Here is a 23,874-nt window from a genome sequence, read left to right on the forward strand (position 1 = left end):
TAAATTCAGAAGCAGAGGACCAAGGTCACCATTGGCCTCTCCCTGTCATCTTTCTATATCCTAAGGCTTGTTCTTTTCATAGAGTTTTCCCCTCATCTACTGTGGAAATTCAGTATATGTTTTCTGTCAGCATTATTTTTCCAAATCTGTGGACTTTAAGACATGGCGTTGGTTCAGACTCCATTAATGTGGAGTTGGAGGTCATTATGCTGGAGCAAATCTGAAGACAGTCCTTGTTGCTCACAAGGAAAGGATATGCCAAGGAGAACGATAGTTTTTACAAAATGTCAATGGGGAAATTTTAGTTACTGAAGAGAATAGAACTGTTCTGAACATCTTGGACTGTAGGAAATTCTGCAAATTAGGGCTCTCCCTAGGGGTTTGTAAATTTCGATTTGGCTCCACATTTCAATAACCATTGCAGCTGCTCTGTTTTGTTGTTTTACTCTGAAAACAAAGGTGCTCCTTCTGAAAGCTTCTCCAAGGCCTTACACTCATAGTTGCTTTGTGGTCCCAAGGGACATGGCTAGATTTCTTTTTTTTTTTTTTTTTTAAGTAACTAGTGCTTGTTCTGGAGGAATAAGGTAGTGGCTCTAAAATGTTCCTTTAGAATGTCAGTGATTATGGTATAATTATCTTCCCCGAAAGAAAAAAAATAATTCTGGCTCTGATTCAAAATATAACAACACTTTGGCTATAAATCCCTAATTGCCTCTAAAAAGCAAAAACAGACATGTTTAATTTTTCTATCCTCTCTGCAACTTATCTGCTTTGTCTGGTGATTAAAGCAGGCGACAGTCAGGCCTGTTGGAATCTGGTCCTTTCCCTGTCACTCACGGTTTTGGCTCAGCCCTCACAATGTGCTTGGCCTTGTTCAATGCATCATTATAGAAAACTGCTCTCCCTACCATGTAGGAGTCTGCAAAGATTCATTCTACTGAGAACTTAGTAAGACACTGAAGATGTTTGTGTGAAAGACAGTATGATGTCACTGCATTATCACAATTAGTGACTATCTATGGGGATTCTGGAATTTGTCTTAATTTATTTCTCTTAACCTTTACATCTTGAAGGTCTTTCCAGGTTGGGATGGAATGGTTTTTTAAACCAAGGCCTGGTTTTCCATGGAATAGCCATTTCTCTGTGGATGTCCATTAAGGTCGTTCCTAATTTTTCCCTGTTACAAACTCTGCTGCAGACCATGCTTTCATGAACCATCATGATGATGGTAACAACAGCATTAACAATTAACTGACACTTAGAAAGTACTTATTTATGCACCTGGCATTGTTCTTCACATCATTGGTATGTTGGTTTCAATCCTCACAACAATCTTGTGAGATAGGTATTCTTATTCATATTTTACATTGGAGTAAATTGAGGCCCAGAGATGCTTTCTAACTTGACAACCATAATAGCTACTAGGTTTCATAGCTGGCATATGAATTCAGATGGTACTTTGTAGGTATATATAAAATGGTTAAAACATATATTCCCCTTCCTTGGTTTTTTTCTCCTGCCCAAATGGTGGTCATTACTCACACTCAGACTCTGACATTCTATTCTATCCCAGAGCTGCCTGTATCTTTAGCTAACAGTTCTGTGCTGATGATGCCCAGACTTCTAGGCTCCCTTGGCCTCTGCTTTGCAAAGTGAGATATTTGCATACACTTGTAGGTTTCATATTCCCCAACCCCCATTCTCTGTTATTTTTGTCTCCCTTATACATCCCTCCCTGCTACCCCTCCCACCCCCCAACCCCCACCCCAGCTCTAGTCAGGATGAACCCTCTTGTCATTTGTGTGCCATGCATATTTCAGCGTCTCTCCTCATCCCTTTCCGTGCCCTTTTCATCTAGCCGAATCCTACCTGTCCTTTGCCAGAACTCAAGATGATCTCCCCCATTTCCTTTGCCAGCTAACTGCTCTAGCACATATTTGACATTTCTCTCTTGTGGAATGCTCTCCATGGAATGCTTAAGGATGTGAATTGTGGTATCTGAGTGTCTGGGTTCAAATACTGGACCTGGGTTATTTAGCTTTGCTGGCCTTTAACTTTCTCATCTACAAAATGGAGATAATAGTTCTTATAGAGCTATGAAGAAACAAATGATACGACTTTGTAGAAAATGTGACCTTTTTACTACTGTTTTACAGTCTCAAAACGCTTTCCCCTCTTTATAGTCTCACCCCTAGCCCTTGATTATTCTATTTTATGTGCTCATTTTGCCTCTTTAAATTATGGGAGCTAGGGTCACCTGATACTTGTCTGTCCACCAGAGAATCAAGCCAGAGTGGTGAGCAGAGAGTAGGTGTTGCTTATTACTGAGTAAAGCATTGCTGAGAATGCGTGAATCATCATGCTGAGCAACTGTGCTCTCTAAGCTGTGCTGTTTATCCATGAATAAAAACATTTACCTTCATTCTGGAGAGCTGTTTTCCAAACACCATATTTCAGTATCTTCAAATTCCAAACAGTTTATTAATCATACTTCTCCCAAACAGTGGCACCTATTTTCCCTAGGCAGATACCTAAAGGTAGACATCTTGATCAGTCCAATTAGAATTTACTGAATAACACAAATAGTGATGTGTTAGCGGTATGTTTTATATAATCCTGCTTAGTTTTGGCAGAATCTACTTGATAAAAAATAAACTGTCCTTTTGAAAGTTATTTTAGACACACAACCTGTATATACCATAAAGATTTCCTTATAGCTTATATTCCTCCCAGGGGAGAAAATAACCTAATTTTATAGGGTCATGAGGAATTGAGATAATTGTGTGAATTCCTGATGAACCTACTGTCTAGATCTAGTTATTATCCAATTATAAATAGTCATTAGGACACTTGATGGGGAAGGGGCAAGTTTTGAGTGGTAAGAAGGTACCAGCGCAACTAGCTAATTCCTAATATAGGGAATAGTTACCCCAGTTATATAGCTTTATATAGTTACCGAGGATATAGCACTTACTATATATGATTGTTCCAAGGTATGGAGTTAAAATCATGCTCCTGTTTATTCCTTTCATTCCCATAAGAAATCCAAGAGGCAGTGTTCAGGTGAGGAAGTTGAACTCCAGGGAAGATGAGTAACCATGGGAACAGAGGAATGTGCTAGCGAAAGAGGTAAGAAAATAAATGTACTCCAGGTGACTGGACTTTTTGCCTTTGTAAAACTGCCCCTGACCTCGAGTAGAGAGGACTATCCACATGGAAGGAGGGAGAGGCAGTGAAATGGACTGGAAGACCACAGGCATCAGTTGTTTGGACATGGATGGGTCTTTAGCCCAGCTGCCTCCTAGAAATGTGGCGGGAAGTGAGGTACTAACCTCTGGTACATTAAGAGAAAGGTAATAGCCATTGTGTTGCTATGAGAAATAAATACAACAATGTGTAACAAAAGGATTAGTAGTTGACTGCCTCAAGACATAGACTCCAAAAATATGTCCTTTACCACTTTCAGGACTATCTCTGTGGGCTTCTACTATTACAATTAGGAAAATAATTACGTTAGTTTCAAATGTAGCCAAAGAAACCTGGAACAATTGTAACTGTTACTTACATTCAGCATATAGGTCTGATTTTTGCTACATTGGCTTTTTTTTTGCCTTCTCTTTTTCCTTTTCTTCTTGATGTACTGAATGAAGTATGCTTCAGTATCCATCATCTCTAAAGAAATATAAACATTTTCTTACCTAGCCACAATGGAAGTGACAAAGTGAAACAGCTAAAACTGGTGATACCATAACTTTGGAAAGTAATTTAAAAACAGGATTTTTCTGTGGTTTGTGACTTTTTCAAGAGTAATGAGTTTTGTTTGTGGGTTTGTTGTGCTTCTTTTTCTTTTTTCTTTTTTTAAAGATTTATTTTTATTTATTTATGGTAGACACAGAGAGAGAGAGAGAGAGAGAGGCAGAGACACAGGCAGAGGGAGAAGCAGGCTCCATGCCGGGAGCCCGACGCGGGACTCGATCCCGGGACTCCAGGATCATGCCTGGGCCAAAGGCAGGCATGAAACCACTGAGCCACCCAGGGATCCCCTGTGCTTCCTTTTCTTAAATTGATTTTTCATCAGATAATATACTCAAGATTTAAATACACTCAAGTTCTGTGAGTAGTGACTGAAACATGAATATGGGCATTATTCTAACAGGTGTGTTGACATTTTACTATAGTGGCTTGGAACTCTTTTAAGGGGGTCAATACTGTGAAAGACAGATAATAATACCCTTTTACCAGCTCTGGTTGATCCCATCTCCTCCCTCCTGAGCTGTAAAAGGAGTGTTCTAATGTTGGTGTATGTCCTTGCTCTCTCTGCATTTTTAAAGAGTATTTTTGGAATTAAGACTGATGTTTTCTTAGATTAAAATCCGTACATGAAAAACAGATTCCTTCATGGCTTACAACAATCCTCCAGTAGGTACCGTAATACCTCCGTTTTACAGATCCAGAAACTGAAGCTTCAGAGCGTCAGAATGATCTTACTAAGGTTGTAGTACCCATCAGTGGAGCAGCCAGTGGAGGAACCTGACTGGTGTGACTTCAGAGTCTGCTCTGAGTCCTGTGTTGTCACAGTGTCTCTTGTGAACCTGAAGTTGAGATGAACATAAGCTATCATGGAATCTAGACGGAAGAGCATATAGCGGCAAGTTTAAAACGTGCAGTCCACAGACAAGATATTTAGTGGGACTGGATATGCAGCACACAACTTGGGGCACTGGCAAAGCAGTGAGGAGGGAAGGCACTGTTACTGGGAAGTGTGGATCCACACCTATGATCCAAGAAATTGAAGACGGAAACTTGACTATGGAGAGCAGGGCTTCTCAAGAACAAGCTCCTTGGACGTGAATTGGAAGTGAGGAAGATGTCCCAGCTTACTGATGGGAAAGCAGTGTCCGAACAGGGCGGCCTCTCCTCGGTCGTGGCCTGCCTTCATCACGGGTTGCGGGAAATGGGTGCGATGGGCTGTGCCTGGCCTGTGGGAAGACGGGGGTGCAGCTGTCCCTACTGTCAGTGGCCCGAGACCCTGCGAGCTCGGCCAGGCCCGCACAGAGCAGCGGGCAGGGAGGCCGCCTGTGCCAGGGCTCTGGTTCCACTTGAACTGAAGCGAATGACAGTACAATTGTTACCACCTCAGACATGGACCGTGAGGATGACAGATGCAGGGGAGTGAACCGCTGCTCCTTGAGCACATCCAGAGCTCTTCAGTGCTGTTCAGCTTGAACTCATTTTCTGATGCTCTCGAAATAAACATTAAAAAAAAAAAAAAAAAAAACGTTTTGCAGCATTTTGCTTCAGCAGGGCAGGGACACTCGGGAGCATCCATGTCCCTGGGACCCCTGTGCTAACGAATCTGCTGGTTTCTGAGGTGGGCCCAGATGCTGTCTTTATTTTCTGAACATTAATTCATCCCCCTCCTTGTTCTGATCATTGGCACTCACACTTCTTTCTAGTACACAAATAGGATATTAGAGAAATGCCTGTTTGGATGGAAACCACAGTATGTAGATCGGCCTTTGTGCTTAGAACATAGTTCTTCATCCACAACAGGAACAGAGCTTTAGGGTCATTGCTTATAGTATTGAAAGTGTCTCCTGCTGCGAGATTTAGCTGGAAGCTGAGTGGGGCAGCGCTCCTCACCGGCAACAGTGGTTTCCCATTTTGACAGCACACTAAATCAGCCTGGGAACTTGGAAGTAAAGACTGAAGCTCAGCCCCCACCTTCAGAGAATTCTAGTTTAATTGATCTAGGGTGGGACCAGGTATCCCTACGTTGAAAGGCTCTCCAGGTATTGATAATGCAGAACCAGGATTGAGAACAGTGATTCTCAAACTTGAGTATGCAGCATAATCTCCTGAAGGGCTTTTAAAACACAACCCACTGGCCCTCACCCTCAGAATTTCTGGTTCAGTAGGTCTGAGGTGGGACCCGAGGTCCTGTATTTCTAGCAAGTTTCCAAATGATGCTAATGCACTAGTTTCGGGAACCCACTTTAAGGACTGCTGGCCTAGAAGGATCTTTCCAGTAGCTTTAGGTGAGTCTATTACAGAAAAAAAAAAGTGATACCAACACAAATATCTAGTGTTGCTTTTAGTAGAACAAACACTTTCAGCACGAGTATTAAAATATCATAGTTCTCCATTTCTAGGCAAGTTGGGCCATTAGCTTTCTTCTTTAAATCAGTTATCTTAACTGGTAGGGCAGCTAGAGACCAGGATCTGAAAGAACTAGATTGGAGGCGGGTTAGGGTTAAACAGAAAGGAAAATATGGCAAGGGTCTATGGAATTGTTACTCAGGCTAGCAAATGACCTGTGATGGGGGAGCTTTACTGAGACACCTAGTTTGGAAACAGATGAGTGGCAACACTTACAGTGCTCTGGGCAGCATGAAATGTGACACAGTAGTGCAAAGATGAATAAAAAAACATGGTACTTAGCCCCCAAAAGAGGACGATTGAGCTGCAGAATGTATAGTCTATGACTAAACGTATATATTTCTTAAATGGAGACCCTAAATTTCTTTTTATCTGATTCTTGGGACTTCTCATAGTCCCCTTGGATTCCCCAAGTGTTTTCCTCAGTCTTTTTAAAAACTCATTATGCAATGTTCAAAGTTCTAGGATGCCAACTCTGCCCTCTGCCCTGTCCCAGGAGTCGTCTTGCTGCATTGCTGCCCGTCTGTCTTCGCCTGACCTTTATGGAAGAGTGAACTTGTAAAAGCAACTGTTCTGTGTCCCATCCTCATGGCCTTCCAGGATTGGGCTTTGAGTGCAAGCAATAGCACAGCTTGACTCACTCTTCCTCCTTGCCATGCAGCTTCTCTTGAGTGAAGTGCCCAGCGTTAGCTGATGGAGAAGAAAAGAGCCCATTCTATCCATTTGACAGACCCTTAATTAATAGTAATCATGAACACTGAAGTCATGCACTGCCACGGCATTCACCATTGTTATCTTAGCAAATCCTGGACTTGACAAACAGAGCACCCCTTATTCTGCAATTAAGTGAGAAATAATGGCATCGCTTCAGCTTTGAGGAAGGAAATGTTCAAGTGGAACCTCTGGATAATTAAGCTTAACATTATGATCAACAGAAAGTGATTGTGCCTGTGTTCAGAGGCGAGAAGAGATAAGCCACCAAACATGTGACTTAGCAAAAGAAATGGTTCTTGTGACGGAGGAGAGTCTCCCCCACCCCGCAACGACAGCCAGCCAGCTTTGTGCTTGTTACGGGGCAGGTGCTGTTCTCTGTCCCATTCTCTGTCTCCCAGCTGCTCTCAGGTTCTTGCTCATTGATTCTAGGGGACTGCCTTTGTAACGTTGGCTTGTTTGCCATTTCTTTTTATGTCTTCTAGCATCTGCTTTTCCTGCTTTTTGTTTTATATTTTGTTTTTCTTCTTTGATGAGAATCACTTTTTCTTGATTTAGACACGCTGGCTTTCTGACATGTGAAATTAAAACAGTTTATCTAATTTTTAGCCAAAGCAGGTGTTGAGTGGTTGACCCTATCAAGTGGCTCACTCCAGAAACCTCATTTACTCCTGGTTTCTTTATTATCTCCCCATAATTCTTTAGCTTAATAAAATGCATGTGTGAAAGGGCAGGGGCAGAAACCACAGCTCTATGGTGTGTGGATGTCAGCCTGCCCCCCCCCCCCCCAGGGATTTGGGAGGGTTGAGCTTACAATGGGAATGTCAAGCTTCCAGAATGTGGTGCTCTGAAGAACCTCAGATTAGTGCATGCCCAGGAGAAGGATTCCTTCTTTGCTTTGGCACATATGAGTATGCCCCTCATATGGAAACACCCCCTCATTCCCTTTAGTTGAATCCTAGGGACATAAAATTTTTATATATACTACTTCATGATTCCCAACAGCCCCAAAATATTCAGTATTTTTTGGCCTGTTACAGAAAGTTTCCAGGTCCCCAGCATCAAAGAAAGCTTTAGACCCCAGGTTGTCAGGTTTAGGTATGTAAGTACTTTCTCTCACCAGCATCTAAGGTTGGCTGGCGGATACCAAAGGCACATAGAGGAAGAGATGCACTGGTTATTATCCTCATCTTAATTTAGCAAATGTCTGAGGCTCCCCACCCCTTTTAACATTTTCACCAGAGCCCAGACTCATCTTGTGGAGCATTCCCCCCACCTCTTCATTCCTAAACCCCTGTGTATTATAAAGGAAATGAAATCCATATGTTTCTGATTCATTTACATGTAGCTCATCAAAATGTAGTTTTGTAAGAGCTCTTTGGTGTCCAAGAAGCATTTGGAGCCTTTTTATGAGACTTTGAAACACCTCCCTCCCTTTCCCCTTAGAACCAGGAAGTTGGAACTTGCCAAGAGTAAATAAAATCAAGCTTCAGGGTTGACTCTGTCTCTGGTCTGACCCACCAAACTTCAGCAGACTCAGAGCTTCAGCAAGAACAGAAAACGACTCTTTTTACCCTTTTGAAGGTGCCATGGAAGTGGCACTAATCTCACTTAAACCCTACATGACATTGAGTTTGGTCTCTTCCCCAGCTTCTCTTGGAAACAGCTGATTGACCCCACACAGCTCAACCTCCTCCCTCTTGGCCCATTGAGGGAGCAGATGGCTGCTGCACAAGCTCAGAGGAGTGGTTCCTTGCGCTGTTTCCCACCTCCAGCCACCAACAGGTTGCTAATTGAAATCTTTACAACTTCACAAGCCATGGATTCTTAGCAGGGGGATTTCCTTTGCACCAGTGGCTTCTGTCTTGCTGGGATGGTGACTGAGGCACCCACAACTATAGGCTTTAGTAGGGAAGCCTTGCTTTGAGTGTTTTTCTTCATCAAGTAAGGTTTATCAGCTTTAAGAAGGAAACTACTGCTATTAAGACTAGCACTTTTATTTTGTACCAGCACAGAAATGATGTGAGTCCACCTATTTTCAGAGTTAAGTTCATGAAAGGTTAGAATTTTTCTTTGTGACCCTAGAGAAGATGAATCATGTACAGCCACTCAGGAGTTTAGGATTCCTTACTTGGGTTGTTGTAGTGAGTGGGGTAGAAGGAACTCCAACTTCTGTTTTGTGCATCCATCTCGTGTGTCTGATGCAGGATGGTGTTGGACCTTTCAGGGACTACAGCCTGGGTGCCTGGTAGTGCAAAGGTGGCAGGGACGGGGAAGTAAAGCCAGACCCAGACCTGGAAGTTCTCACCCTGTATTTCAGCTGCTGAGCTCAGGCTGTTTCCCAAGTATGTTTATTTCCTCATGTGGACACATACAATGTAATATAAGTCATCTACTCCTTCACATGTGACATTGACTCTCAGGATGAGTCTGGAGAAGTGTGCTTTGTCTTCCCATTCTTAGAATTTGATAACGTCCTTGGTTAGCTTCAATTTGAAAACAGTACAGTTAATTATTATATACATTTTGCACGTGTGTGTACAAGTGGGGGAGCCATTCTCAGTGGAAATTTTAAAATACTTAACAGCAACTGTAAAATATTTTAGGCTAGTTAGGAAAGTCTCAATTAGGCCTTGTGCAACCTTGAAGTCTGAACATCACCCAAAATCCCATGGCAGGGAAAAATCCATGACCAGTCACACGTGTTAAAACTATCCTATCACTGGTGAAAGGGCATGACACCAGGGTGCTTCATTAGGTTAGTTATTTCTCTAAATGAAAAGCTCTTATACAATCCAAGGGACAGATGGCTGTCAGTCCATTGCAAAGATGGTTTCAAGGGGTTTAAAGTTTGCCCAACAGACAGTGAGGACCATAGGTTCCATGAGCCGTGGGTGAGATTTCCTTCATTTCCTCCTGCTGGTCCTTACTGTTCCCTAATAGATTGCCGCCTCAGGTTTACAGATAATCCGGCAGTCTATGCATGGTCTATTTAATTCCCGCTCAGTCTTCCAGTACTTTCATTTCTAGTGGAGAAATAGAAGTTGAGCTTCATCCAGTGTATTTTGCCCAGTGTGAGTCATTCATTAATTGACTCCTTCAACAGACACCAAGTGCCTTCCCTGTGCTGAGCCCTATTCTGGGTGCTGGGAAACCGTGTGTAGGACAGATACGGTTTCTCCCTTCACACAGCTTCTGTTCCTCTGGTGCTCACACAGATAGCCACAGAGCCGGATGGTAAACTTGGGCCCTGGACTTTATTGAGAAAGAGTGGTGATTTTCTTCCCTACGCACACCATGGCTGACTTCCCTCAGAATGATCCTTATTACACTATCTTGTGGAAAAAAAAGTCTGCCGCAGTGCTCAGCCAAACCCCCACACTAAAATGGAAGACTTTGAGGGGGAAAAGCATTTTAATCAGAATTTTGGTATAGCCAAGAAATTTAAAGATCCAGGAAGGTTTGCCAACATGTTCTGAATGACTTCTAGGACTTGCGAATGTCTCAAGGGCTAGAACTTCGAGGGTGAGCCCTATGAGGTCTCTTTTTGTTATAGGTCAGAATTATCAAATACTGGCAATTCCTTATGGTTTAGTCTAATAGATTTTCTGTCTCTTTTACTTCATTCGTAGTAAGTACTTAATAAATATAAGCCAAATTGCTTTGCATGTCCCAGGCCCTCAGGCATTTCTGATCGGTCTAAACTACTTGCCTTTGGTCCATTTTGTGATTTTGTATGTAGCAAAGTTGTAGAACATTTTATTAAAACTTACTATTCATAACCTTCATAGTGGTAGCTAATAGGGTTTTTTGCAATCCTCCCTTCTCCAAAGGATTTCTTAAACTCTGTGATCCTCGATTATGATCTTACTGAGAAGGATGTTGTTGGTAACCCCTCTTCTCACCTGTTAAGGTGTTAACAAGAGGGGTCCTGAAGGCACAGGGGATAGAGCAGGTGCATATCCAGCACTATTAGCCCTGGGGGCCTTCAGCTTACCTGTCCCCCGCCCCCGACTGTGTACTGAGACTCCAGGTGTTTGGCATCCCGTGGGGCTCTGTAGATATGAGCAGTTATTTTTATTATTACTATTAAATGTCAGTATAGTCAGTGACCATTATAATAGCATGATGACAGGTGGTAGCTACCCTGGTGGTAAGCAGAGCATAATGTATAAACTTGCGTAATTGCTATGTTATACACTTGAAACTAATGTAACATTTTGTGTCAGCTACACTCAAAACAAATGTCAGTGTAGGTAGACATGCTGTGAAATGAACAAGATATCTAAGTGGATTAAAAATTTTTTCCCCTTAAAAATTATGCTTGTTTTGTTATTTGTTGCAAGTATTTGGAGGTGGGGAATACACTGTGGAGATTTTGATGAAAAGGTACAGTATTGGGCTCAGTTTTCATATCACATCTCATGCACATTATGAAACTTGTAGAGAAACATGCCGCAGGTTAATGCCTGGCACATAATAAACCCAGAAAATGTTTTTAACAGTAACTCTAACAGATATTTCCTTCCTTCTCAAAGTAAAGTACTTGATTTTACGAGCTTTTTCTTATACTCTTTCAAAAACCATCTTACTGACTCACTCTTTCCAGGAGAAAATCCAGATAGTGGAGATTCAAGGAAAAAATACTGTTAAAAAAAAAAAAATACAGTGGAACTGGGTATGTTGGCACCATGGTATGGTGGTACCTTTGAATGTTTGTCTTTCTCTGAGGTAACCTTCAGGATTTACTATTCAAATATATGTAGCAGTTTAAGGGGTGCCTGACTGGCTCAGTCCATAGAGTATGTGACTTGATCTTTGGGTCCCGAGTTCAAGCCCCACCTTCAGGCATATAGAGCCTGCTTAATACTGAGTGATTAATCAATAAAGGCAACAAATATATGTAACAGATTAAGATACATTGTTAAATAAAAAGCAAGATTTGTTTTATTTATTTATATTTATTTATTTATTTATTTATTTATTTATTTATTTATTTATTTATTTTTTAAAGCAACATTTAAAACTGTGTCATATGTGGTCTCATCTGTGTAAAATAACAAGTTGTGCCAAGAACAATTTGAAGAAACGCACAGGGTTAACTGTGGTGGGGGGCTGGTTGGGTAAGCACAGACTTGTTGATTATACGTGTTTTATTCTTTAAGGGTTTTTTTGATAGCATTTATTTATTTGGATAATGAGCATGTATTTATTTGGATAGTTATAACTAAAAGTGCTGAATCTGAGTTAGGCAAGAAGTGATACTTTCGTTTCAGTGTGCTTGTTAGCTTGCAGTTTTAGTGGTCTATTTGAGATGTTAATGTAGAAGATAGCCTGTGTGATAGCTCCAAGGATTGGCCGTGCTAAGCTCACACCCTACAGTGAACTTCATTTCTAAGTAGAATAGTTGGTCCAGTTTTATAAAACATGCCTCTGGTGTGCGTCAATGCCAGCTGCATTGAGAGCTATCTCTGAGAACAACTGTGAAAGAGGCCGGAGCCTTAAGAAATACTGGATCCTTGATCTATTAGGAATGCCTCTATTTTTAAGTTGTAGTTAAGACTGAAAAGAGAAAACCCTATGGCCAAATCACATTTGCAAGCTTGCAAGAGTACATCTAAAGTCTGAATGAGATGTCCTTGGTGTTCTCAGCACAAGACTCCATTTGGCCTAGTTTGTCAGTAAGGTAACTCCCTCATTTCTCAGATGCTTCCCCATCTCACGGCAGGAGCTGCCCTTACGATTCTGAGGAGCAGGTGGGCCAGTCAAGGTAGATCAAGCGGTGCTGTTGAGGGCTGTTGGAAGATGCCATCTCCTAAGTGCCTGCCTCATGGTGCTGACCTCTCAGGTGCTGGGTTCTGGGTCTGCCTGCCTGCTGAAATTGGATCCTGGGACCCTGCTTGGCTCTGGATGCTGTCTTGGCAAATGGCTGCATAGTGGTATTTGGAACAATAGAAAGTTGGAGCCCTGGGCATTTCTCTATTGATGTCATGTTCACCTTCTTAAAGCTGTCCATGAATATGACCTGTGTGTATTTGCAGTTAAACAGGTAAAATAGGAATCCAAAAGTAGAACCTGAAAGGGCCAGAAGTGCCAGACACCTGTAGTGCCCAGAGCAGAAAGGCACCGTTTGTGATGACCAACTCCAGTTTTGAAAGTGATGCTTTTAGGATTCATGAAGTACCAATTTTGGTGATATTCCACATAACTGTATGAAGTGAATATGTGTGTTTTTTCATATGGTGATCATCCACAAGAGGTCTTAGAATGACCTTTTACTGTGCCTTGATCCATGTAAATGATTTGTTTAGATTTAAGTTATAATTCTTCTAGAAAAATGAGTTGCTACAGATTCACTGATACAGAGCAATGGGGCTGGAATTGAAACCCAGGCAGTGTGATGGTGGGGCCATTGCTCTTATAACACAAACACACCAATGTGTTCCCAGGTACTGCTGACCTGATGGTTTCTGGTCATCCAGAGAGACCAGTAAAATACGTCTGCTGATTTATCTTGTGCTTTGCATTTCTCTGTCCATAATGAGTTGATAATGCCATCAAAGTAGATATTTTATTGTGTACTTTCTCCATGTGTCATTTATAGAACTTTGAAGACCTGTCCCATTATTGACCCCATTGTTCATAGTTCCCTCTCCAGAGAAACTGCAGATTGCTCTTATCTTCTGTTTGTTCCCCCCTCCACACACACACAACTTTAGTTTCTGATGACATATCTTTCATCACAGCCCTAAAATATTTCAAGTTTTTTTAAAAATAGTCACTCAAGTATTACTCTTTTAATATCCTACTCTGTTGAAAATATGTCAAGTACCTAAATGTTTCTAGCATTTATAGAATTTTAGACAGTTTCAGAAAGTTGGGAGATAAAAATAAAATCAGATGTGGTCTCTACACCTTGTGCTTAATGACCTGTGAAAGGTATAGAACTGAACTCCACAGTATAAATACTCAGTGTTTGAAATGGCTACTTTAGCCACTTAGGAGAATTCAGCGTGGGTTTGGAGACACCTGGAGAGACTTTGTGGCAAAGATGAGACTTCGACAGATGGTTATTAGGGATCTCAAAAAAAAAAAAAAAAACTCAGTGTAAGTCCAGAGTAGTGTGTACAATGTATATATGATACAGAAAAAAGACTGGAAGGGAAGTAATAGAATGCCAGCTCCATGGCAGTACCGTATGTAGTGATTCAGAACCTGAGCCTTGAGCCAGAACACTCAGCTCTTCTTTTTATAGTCTAATGGATCATATAACTAAAAGTTACATTAGCTCTCTCTCTCTGCCTTGGATTCCTCTTTGGTTTAAAAAAAAAAAAAGAATTTTGATGCATAACTCAAAGACTTACATGGATTAAATGAATTCATGAATGTAAAAAATTTAGACCACTGTCTGGCTTACAGTCAGTACTCAGTAAGTATTAGCTAAATTGGGCATATTTGAATGGTGAAATTATGGGAAATTATAGTTCTTCATAGTCTTAAATTTTTTTTATGTTTTCTACAGTGAACATGTGCCTTTGATAATCAGAAGAAAAATATCTTTTTAAAGTAGGAGCTCTTAGTATGATTTTAAAACTATATATACCACAGGTGAGTCATACTTAGATGGACTAAAAAGCCATTTAGAGCATATTTTCATGAGGTTAGGCAACATTTTTGCTGACATTCAACGCAAATGCCTTACTAACTTCCATAAATGGAATTTAAAGTTTACCGCCAGTTCCCAGAACCTCTTTGCTCCTCAAGAAATGTTGGCATACATCAGGATAGACTATCTCATTGCCTCTATCACTAGTAATGGTGAAGTGCCTTTCAAGAATTGGATAAATAGTGAGACGCCTGGGTGGCTCAGTGGGAGCATCTGCCTTCTGCTCAGGGCGTGATTCCGGGGTCCCGGGATCAAGTCCCACATTGGGCTCCCCGCAGGGAGCTTGCTTCTCCTTCTGCCTATGTCTCTGCCTCTCTCTTTCATGAATAAATAAATTTTGAAAAAAGAATTGGATAAATAGGCCTCTTGGCAGGTAATTTAATTAACTGCAATTGTTTCCAAAAAATAGTTTTTGTCTCTCCGCAGAGTAACTTTCACTAAATTGTAGTATCCAATCATTTATTATACCTTTGAGCTTTATCATTTTATAAAATATCATATACATGCCAATTCCAGCATTTCCCCCAACGAGAAGAATAAAGAACAACTTTTGTGTTGTTTTGGAAGAGGTCAACTTCAATATGTAAACTTTTATAGATGCAGATGCAATACTCTAGTGTCAACTCGTAATGTAAAATGTTTCAGCTCTATGTATTTAGGATCTCAGATAAGTCACATATAAAATGTCTTTTTTTATTTAAAGATTTATTTATTTATTTTAGGAAGAAAGAGGGCGAGTAGGGGGTGGAGCAGAGAGAGAGACAAGCAGATTCCCTGATGAGGAGGGAGTCCGACATGAGGCTCAATCCCACAACCCTGGAACCATGCATGACCTGACTTGAGACCAGGAGTCTGCTGCTTAACCGACTGAACCACTCAGACGCCAGACGCCCCCTCAAAAACGTCTTAAATTAGAAATACTGCCTTTATACTATCATATTTTATGAAACAGTTTTATTAAAACTTCACTTGCATATTAAATGCCAATGTCTTTGTCATCTCATGAGAGCTGCATTTCTCATCCTGTTGTTTTCCAAAAGTCCGTAATTTAGTCTAAGTTGTTAGAGGCACAGCACCTCTTGAATCATCGGTGTCATAGGACCTTTCATCCTGAACCATAAATCTTCACCCAGGCAGCATTTCAACATACTTTCCCATTCGCTGTATACAAGCATATTTGTGCTCTCCACAATTAACCATTTATTGATTGCTTTCAAACCTAATCTTTAAAAGACTTATTTCCAGTGAATCTGACTCTTGGAATTACATAGATACACCCACCAGGAATAAATAATCAGTCTCTGTCATTTATTTTTTTGCCTTTGGTTTCAGTTACCTCTTGCTGTGTACAAAAAACCATATCCGTGTCTGTTGCTTAAAACAACAGCGATTTATCATTCCTCATGATTCAGTAGATCATGTGGGCTGTTCTTCGGCTAGCCTTACTTGGGTTGTCCAAATGGCCACACTTACAAGTCTAGTAGTTGGTGCTGGATGTTGATGGGTCTCTCACTCCATGTAACCTTTCCTGCTCAAGGAGGCTAATGCAGGCTTTTTGATGGGCAGTTTCAGATCGAGAGGGAAGAGTAGAAGAGTAGAAGGTGCAAGGTCTGGTGACTGCATTCAGAAGTCCCCCGATGTCACTTCTCTGATGTTCTCTTGATCAAAGTTTAGTCATAAGGCCAGCCCAGATTTGCACTGAGGAAATAGAGTCTCCCTCTTGATGAAAGGAGCACCAGAGAATTTGTGGCCATGTTTAGCCCACCACAACCCCTTCTTTAACTGATTTTCTATAGTAAGATCTATAAGCATCCCAAATTTCCCTTGTTAAAATTTATGCAAGCTAACATATCTTCCCTGAATATGGCTCAAAACTAAGTAATTAAGAGAGTGACCTGTAATACGAAAACCTATTTAAAGGCTCAAATGGGAGGGGACTGCCTGGTCTAAAAAATAATTACCTGACGTTATATTTTAATAACTATGGTAAAGTCAGTGAAGCCTGCCCTTGAAGAAACACAAGTTCCTTGTCAGCTTTAAAGGACAAGGACAGGTTTGGGGGGAAGTGCTGGTGCTCCCATAGAGGATGGGGTGGGATCAAGCTGTGTACTGCTTCCAGTCAAAGCCCATGGGGCTAGCTATAAAAATAACATTTCTTTGGGAATGTGCTTTCTTACAAGAAAGGCTTCTGTCCAGTGTGTGTCTTTGTGTAAGCAATTAGTGTAAGAACTTTTGAGGCACCTTTAGAAACACAGCTCTCCAGATGAGATCCATCATAGCCCTGTGCTTAGTAGACATCTCCTGTGCATCTGCTGGGCATCGGTGAGGGCTTCATGACCAGGTCTCAGAGTTTGCCTTTCCCTACATCATTGCATAAGATTAAAACCAGATGGGGCCAGTGGCTCAGGGGTTTAGCGCCACCTTCAGCACAGGGTGTGATCCTGGCATGATCCTGGAGACCCAGGATCAAGTCCCACGTTGGGCCACCTGCATGGAGCCTGCTTCTCCCTCTGCCTGTGTCTCTGCCTCTCTCTCTGTCTCTCTCATGAATAAATAAAAAAAATCTTAAAAAAAAAAAGATTAAAACCAGATGAAAAATCAAATGCAGGAGAAAAGTGGGTGCAAAGCAAGGCTTGCTCAACCCTTAAGTGCTTTATGTTGCTGAAGGTTAACTGCCTCACATAAGGAAAGACCAGGAAACTACTCTAAATGAGTGGTAGCATGAGGAAACCACAAAAGAAAGGGCTCAACGTCATAAGTGCATTTTTTAAATGCATAGTGCACAGTGTAAAAGTCGGTCTGCAATTTTTGAATTATGCTTCCTATAAAAGTACATCAGGTAAATACACATAATTGGAGTCCCTGGTGTTCTGGCTAAGCTCATTTTGAAGAACTTCAAAAAACTAGATTGCCTTTTTTAGGAGTATTATTTTGATTTGAAAAAGCACGTATTTGCCAGTGAGACAATGCACAGAATTTAGAGAAAGGGAGACAGCCCTATTGTGCTTGAAGTATGTGTAATGTTCCCCCATGTTCTGTGCAAGGAAATGAAGTTTCTGCTTTCATTCAGAAGCAATTAGAGGATGTCTTTGCGGTTGCTGGAAAACAGATGCAAGACTCCTGGAAGTCTGAAGTGTAAAATGAAGGTGGAAAATTAAAGTAGAATGCATCACTGCATATCCTAGATCTTAATGTAACAGCCTGGGCCTGGGACAAGTGAACACAGTTTATACATTTCTAGTTGTAAACGTGATTCATGGATTCCACGTGATCATCCCCCAATCAAAATTTGATAGAGCATTAAAGAGTCATTTTGGTCTGGAAGTCCCAATGGTGAATTGAATGCTGATGTTCAACATGACTTAGGAGACACAGTTTCCTTAATCACATAACCATAATTTAGTGACTCGAAGGAAGATCCTGTGTGTAGAATGCCACATGTGGTCTTCAGATGACCCTGTCCTTAAATCTCCCATGGTGGCAGGTTCTACACAAGGAAAACATGAAAGAAAGGCCTCCTGTGTCTCTTAGAGAAGATAATAGTTGGATCCTGTTGGCCAGATTTGGTAGTGTTCCATAAAAGGTTGAATGTCAAGACTGTTGCCTGGGGCTTATTGACGCCAGGTATCAACATATTCCCAAGTATTTGATGGTTCTGCATTGTAGATTAAAGCCATCTGGTCGGTTAAAGCAAATTTACCATTGTACTAGAGTAGACTAATTGCTATAACAAATAAACCCCAAAATTCAGAGGTCCTACACAATAAATACTTATCACTTGTTTAAAATGAGGGCCAGATATGGTTCAGCAAGGGGGCTTGGGGTCAGTTCTTCACCACAAGTAAGGGACCCAAGCTTCTCCCAACCTTGTAGCCCAACTTCTCTAATCTCCTGAATCTTTTCACTTGGAAAGTGAGTGAAGAGCTGTAGGAGAGGTTTCTTTGGGCCAGGCTTGGAAGTTATGTGTTTCGCTTCTGCTTATATGGGCAGAACTTCAGTTTCATGACCTTTGCAAAAGGTAGGAGAGGCTAAGGGCATGAGCAGTACATTGTGAACACTGATGGTATGGGTCCTTGCCTTTCAGTGGAGGACCAGGGGAGAGGGTAATTGCCCTCTCACATGTGGCTATAAATCTTAGCACCAGCAATAGGGAGCCTCTCCAATGGCCCTAGGATGATAGGCAATGTAAAAGACTCTTGCAACGTAGAAGAAATTCTCTGTAACAAGTTTCTTGGAGTGGTCAAGACCTCTGTGCCTACTACTGTCACACCCAGTAAAGTAGTGCCCCTTGGCCATATTTCCCTCCGGGTCCATTCCCTTTCTGGTCTCTAATGCAGTGGTTCATGAGTATGGGAAACATGTTCTTGTGTAGAACCTGCCACCATGGGGGATTTAAGGACAGAGTCATCTGAAGACCACATGTGGCATTCTAGACACAGGACCCTCCTTCCAGTCTCTAAATTATGGATATTGGTTTAAAGAAACCTTTGTCTCTTAAAATAAGTTCTCATTGCCCAGGATTAGAAACAGCTGGAAATCTTTGTGAAGGGGCAGAGGTTTCAGATGTGCGTCTGAGTATTTCTTCATTGGGTACCACAGATGCTGCAGAATGACACACATACCTGTCATGCCAGCAAAGCCACATCCTCAGTGTCTACCCTAGCAGAAGTGATGGCTGGGCTGTTTGGACAGGCTCTGGACCACCACAAAGTTTACCATTGGAAACCCAGCTGTGAGGACTTTCCCTCTACTTCCATCTGGTCAACCCTTACTGTTAAAGGGACTCTAAGAGAATTTGATAAGGAGCCCTGAATCTTTAGATCTTGTTAATCAGTCTACTTAATGAAACTTTCAACATCTCTTGGATGGACACATGGTACCTGTGAGTCATTAAATATAACAGATGCTGTGATCTGTCAGAAACGGCTTACTGTGAACTATGGGAGCATAGACATTGTATTGACCATGATGATGAAATTTGTAGCCCAAACAGTAACATTCCTGGGGGTTTTTCTTGAGTCAACTCACCATCACAAAAAGATTCTGGCTTTTATATCTGTCACATTTATTAAATTGTGTATGTGTGTTTAAGGGAGCCTGTCTAGATCATATCATATTTTCTTTTTACACTGATGTTACATTATATATAATTATGGAAAACCCCAAATTTATATCCTTGTAAATTCTTCCCTTACCTGCACTTAAATTCTAAGCTGAGTTGACTTCAGGGCATACCTAGAGTCTGCTTTGCTTGTTTATACAGTGTTCCTCACATGTGGGTGCCTCATAAATACCATTCTGCAGTCAGCTTCCAGGTATACAGTACGTGCAAGGTCTATACCATAGGTAGGAACAGATGACATGAAGGACAGTTTAGGAAATGCAGGTTATTAAGTGTGCAGTTACTCTAATGATGGGCCTATATGGACCTCAATTTGTTTCTTAGGCTGCTGTCTGCCCATGTGAATTGTCAGGTGAAAATTTCACGAGATACTCTCTCCCCAAAAAGCCAGTTCTGTGGAAGTGGGTCTGCTTTTCTCTCTCCTGGGAACCTTGGCTATCACTTTAGGTGTTTTAAGTGTTGGGAATGGGGGAGGTGTCCATGACTTGGCTGATTTATGTTGGCCTTTGCCCTTACTGGGCCAGTTAGTCTGTCTCGACATTCAAGTGTCAAGAGTGGAAACCTTGCTTACCATTATGGCAATACCACTTCTTTGTTGACATGTTTAATAACAGCACGGAGTGTGAGGAAATGAACAATCACTGAAAATCATCATCAGAGTTCCCATTCTGCTTAGGCTAAGTTCTATTGCACTAGCATCTTCTTTGAAAAGCTCAGCTGCTTGCAGTAATGGTTTATTTCTTGCTCTTGTTATATATCCTTTTTGGGTCAGCAGCAGCTCTGTCGCATGTGTTCAGCCTTCCAGAACCTAGACTGAAGGAGTGGCCCTCTACCTGGAAGATTTCTGTCTACAGGCAGAATGAGAAGACAGCATGACAGAACCAGGTGACGGTCCTGAATCTTTCACTTAGAAGGGACACACTCGCTCCTGGCCACATTTCATTACTAAGTGACTTGATCAAGTCTGACATCACCAGGACAGGGAAGGATAATCCTCTCACAGGGAAGGGCAGCAAATATCCTAAGCAATAATATAGCCTACTGCACTTGGTGTGTGGCAAAATCGATTTTCTTAATGCTGTCCTTTGTAAACTAGAAGTGTTCTGTAGTAGTTGGGGACTGAATGGTGTACTATTGGAAACACAGAAATGGAATCCTCACTCTCTTCTAATCCTTATCGCTGTAAAGGTGATTAAGAATCTTCTGTGTCCCAAGGTGTTACCTGGGAAAAGTGTGGCAGAATGTGAGCCTACAAGAGCAATAGTGCTGCCTACGGAAGGCCGAGGGGCTTCTACTTCCAGGTTCACAGACTCCTTGTGAATCTTGACTCATGATTTTCTGAACCTTCCGAGATCTTTTTAAATATTTTTTAAGATTTTATTTATTTATTCATAGAGATGCAGAGAGAGAGAGAGAGAGAGAGAAGCAGAGACACAGGCAGAGGGAGAAGCAGGCTCCATGCAGAGAGCCTGACATGGGACTCGATCCCGGGACTCCAGGATCATGCCCTGGGCTGCAGGTGGCGTCAAACCGCTGCACCACCGGGGCTGCCCAACCTTCTGAGATCTGATCACTGTTTTTTCCTGACTTCCCCTAAACATTTTCTTTACCAAAAACGCCCCATCCCATGAGGTGGCTGAAATGCATCTGTTCCTTTCAACAGCACTTTTAAGAGTCAGGATATTAACACATAAATGATATGATTGTCTAGCTGCAGAATTTACCTCCAAAGATCTGGAGGTGTCCCAATCAAAACCAGAAGAAACGGAATCTGAACCTCCATTGGAGTCTTGACTGCACATAGAAAAATACTGTTGCCCAGTCAAGGGAATTAGCTTGGCTGCAGAATGAACAAGAGTGTGTGATTCATTCACTCCCTGATGCAGCCATTCATTACTATATGCCAGGCACTGTTGTGGGTAATGGACAGGAGGCTGCGGGGAGATGGAGCCCTGCTTTTAGGCATCTGCATTCTGGTGGGTATGGTCATTAATGATCTATCATCTGTTCACTTGCATGTTAATTAGTTACATTTAAAAAGTAATGCATTGATTAGTTATTAGATACTGAGGAGTTGGCAGTGAAGGGAATGAGCAGAAGTCCAGCACTCATGGACCTGCCATCCTACTGGTGGTTAAGTAGAATATAAATTGATGAGTCAATACACAAGATGTCAGTGGTGCTAAGTGCTAGGATGAAATGTAAAGGTGAGTAAGGAAGGGAGGTTGGCTAGCCGAGAGGAGGGGGTAGGGATTGCGTGTGCTGTTTGGTATGGACTGTTCAGGTTAGGTCTCATGGAAGAGGTCACAAGGGAACAGAGACCTAGGGGTAATGGCAGTAATATTGGTGAAAGGTATTCCAGAGTGAGGGGACAGAAAATCCAAAGTGGAACAGCTGCCAGTACCATCCCTAGCGGGTGTTTTTGCTTATCTATGTCTTGGGCTTCTCACTTTGTATGTTATACCTTTGTAAGAGCTTCTGCTTCTAATGCACAGGCAGCTGGTGAGTTTCACAAGGATGGTGGTGGGGGTTGTGGACGTATCCTGTCTGCCCTGCAGCATAGGTCTCCTAGGTGATGCGGGTGGGCTACTTCTGCTACATAAAGTGCACTGGACTGCAGCCCCACATGATTCCAGGCTTTTTTTTTTTTTTTTTTTTTAATAAAAAAATTGTCCTTTGAGTTCATAATATACTGTGGATAGAGGTTTTCTCTTTTTTTTTTTTTTTTTTGCATTTGAAGTTGAAAATAGGTAATGGGTTGATAAACAGTTAAAAACTCTTAGAGTTGTACAGCTCTGTAAACAATTTGAAGCTTGTTCTTGAATGGGTTAGTATAAGAGGGAAGAGCTGGAACCTCTGTGAGGAAGTTTATCCTTCACAATGGCTCTATTGTCAAGTGAAATTAAGGCAAATAAAAATCACAACTGGCCTGTGCACTAATTTTGGATTCGTTTGCTTTTGCTTTTATTTCTGCCAAAAAGAAGCATTAGGAAAATATGGAAAGTTGCTTAAGTTAACTTAATTAAGAAAGAGTGCTGGATGAAGTTATTGGACTTCTTTTGTAAAAATCATTCATTTCTGATCCATTTGATGTTAAACTTTTTTTCTCTCTTTGATGTTGGAATAATAGGATTAAAATCAACTTTTTAAAAGTAATCTCTATACCCAACATGGGACTCAAACTCACAACCCCGAGATCAAGAGTCATACACTCTACTGACTGAGCCAGCAGGCACCCCCGAATCAACTTGTTAAATGTGAGACCTATAGATACAAGAAAGAATCAAAGAACAAAAGCTTCTAAAAAAAATTCTGTCTTTCTAAAAATTATCACTATTTTTAAGAGCCTTTTTGCTTGCAAATACAGTTAGTGGCCAGATTTATGGCTTCTTCTGACAGATGGCACACCATGCCGAAGGGCCACATCAGACTTTTGAAACGTGGATGAAGACAGTATCATTTCTCACTTCTGAGATGACCACATTAGAACACTGACCTCAGAACAACAGACTTGGCAGTTTATACCCTAGCATACAGCATGGAGATCTGCAATACCAACCTTCCCCAGGACCTAAGAGGTCCCTGCGAGGTCAGCTTTGTGCTATTGTTTCTAGCGGCAAGTCCTGTGGTTTGGTGGAAAGCAGGTAAAGTTTAAAGTTGAGACTCAAGTTCAAATCCTGATACTTCCTGGCTGGGGAAATTTAAACAAGGTCTTGACTTCCCTGAATGTCTTTTTTTAATCTTTCCAACCAGAGTGGCAATATTACAGTTTTTAATGAGAATCAAAAGGAGATGATGCATGGAAAGCACAATGCCTAGCACACGGTGCTCCCCATTTGTTAGTTCTTTACAGATACTAGAGAGAGATGGGAATTATTACTCTGGTTTCTTAGCTTTTTGGAGGGGTTATCTCCACAACAGGCATCGTATAGGTTAGATGTGGCAAAGACACTAACATGGTGTCTAAAAACATTTGGAATTTGTTGTCAACATTTAAAAAGGAGAGGAGAATTTTAGAGAGAACTCTGGGTTTCTGGCGTGATAAGAAAATTGAGACTTTCTGGCAATACTTCCCTTCCTCTACTCTTCCCTGCATGACCAGCAGTCCGTAGGAGCTGAGAAGTGGTGGCTGCCCTTAGATGGAGATGAGATACACCTCCTTCAAGTGCCTACCTGTACCCTGAGGGCACCTAAAGTGTTAACAGTACCCAGTCCA

At 41.5% G+C, this 23,874-nt stretch overlaps 1 protein-coding gene and 1 long non-coding RNA gene across 3 annotated transcripts in view; both read left to right on the forward strand.

Annotated features, from left to right (window-relative positions):
- PDZRN3 (PDZ domain containing ring finger 3) overlaps positions 1-23,874 on the forward strand; it is a 237,194-nt gene that overhangs the window by 68,963 nt on the left and 144,357 nt on the right. The window lies entirely within an intron of this gene.
- LOC140609967 (uncharacterized) lies at positions 1,019-15,517 on the forward strand. Its single transcript, XR_012011741.1, has 3 exons — positions 1,019-1,305; positions 3,042-3,129; positions 15,259-15,517. It is a non-coding gene; the product is annotated as an uncharacterized lncRNA (long non-coding RNA).

Source organism: Canis lupus, chromosome 19 (assembly GCF_048164855.1).
Source record: "Canis lupus baileyi chromosome 19, mCanLup2.hap1, whole genome shotgun sequence".
NCBI classification, from domain to species: Eukaryota; Metazoa; Chordata; class Mammalia; order Carnivora; family Canidae; genus Canis; species Canis lupus.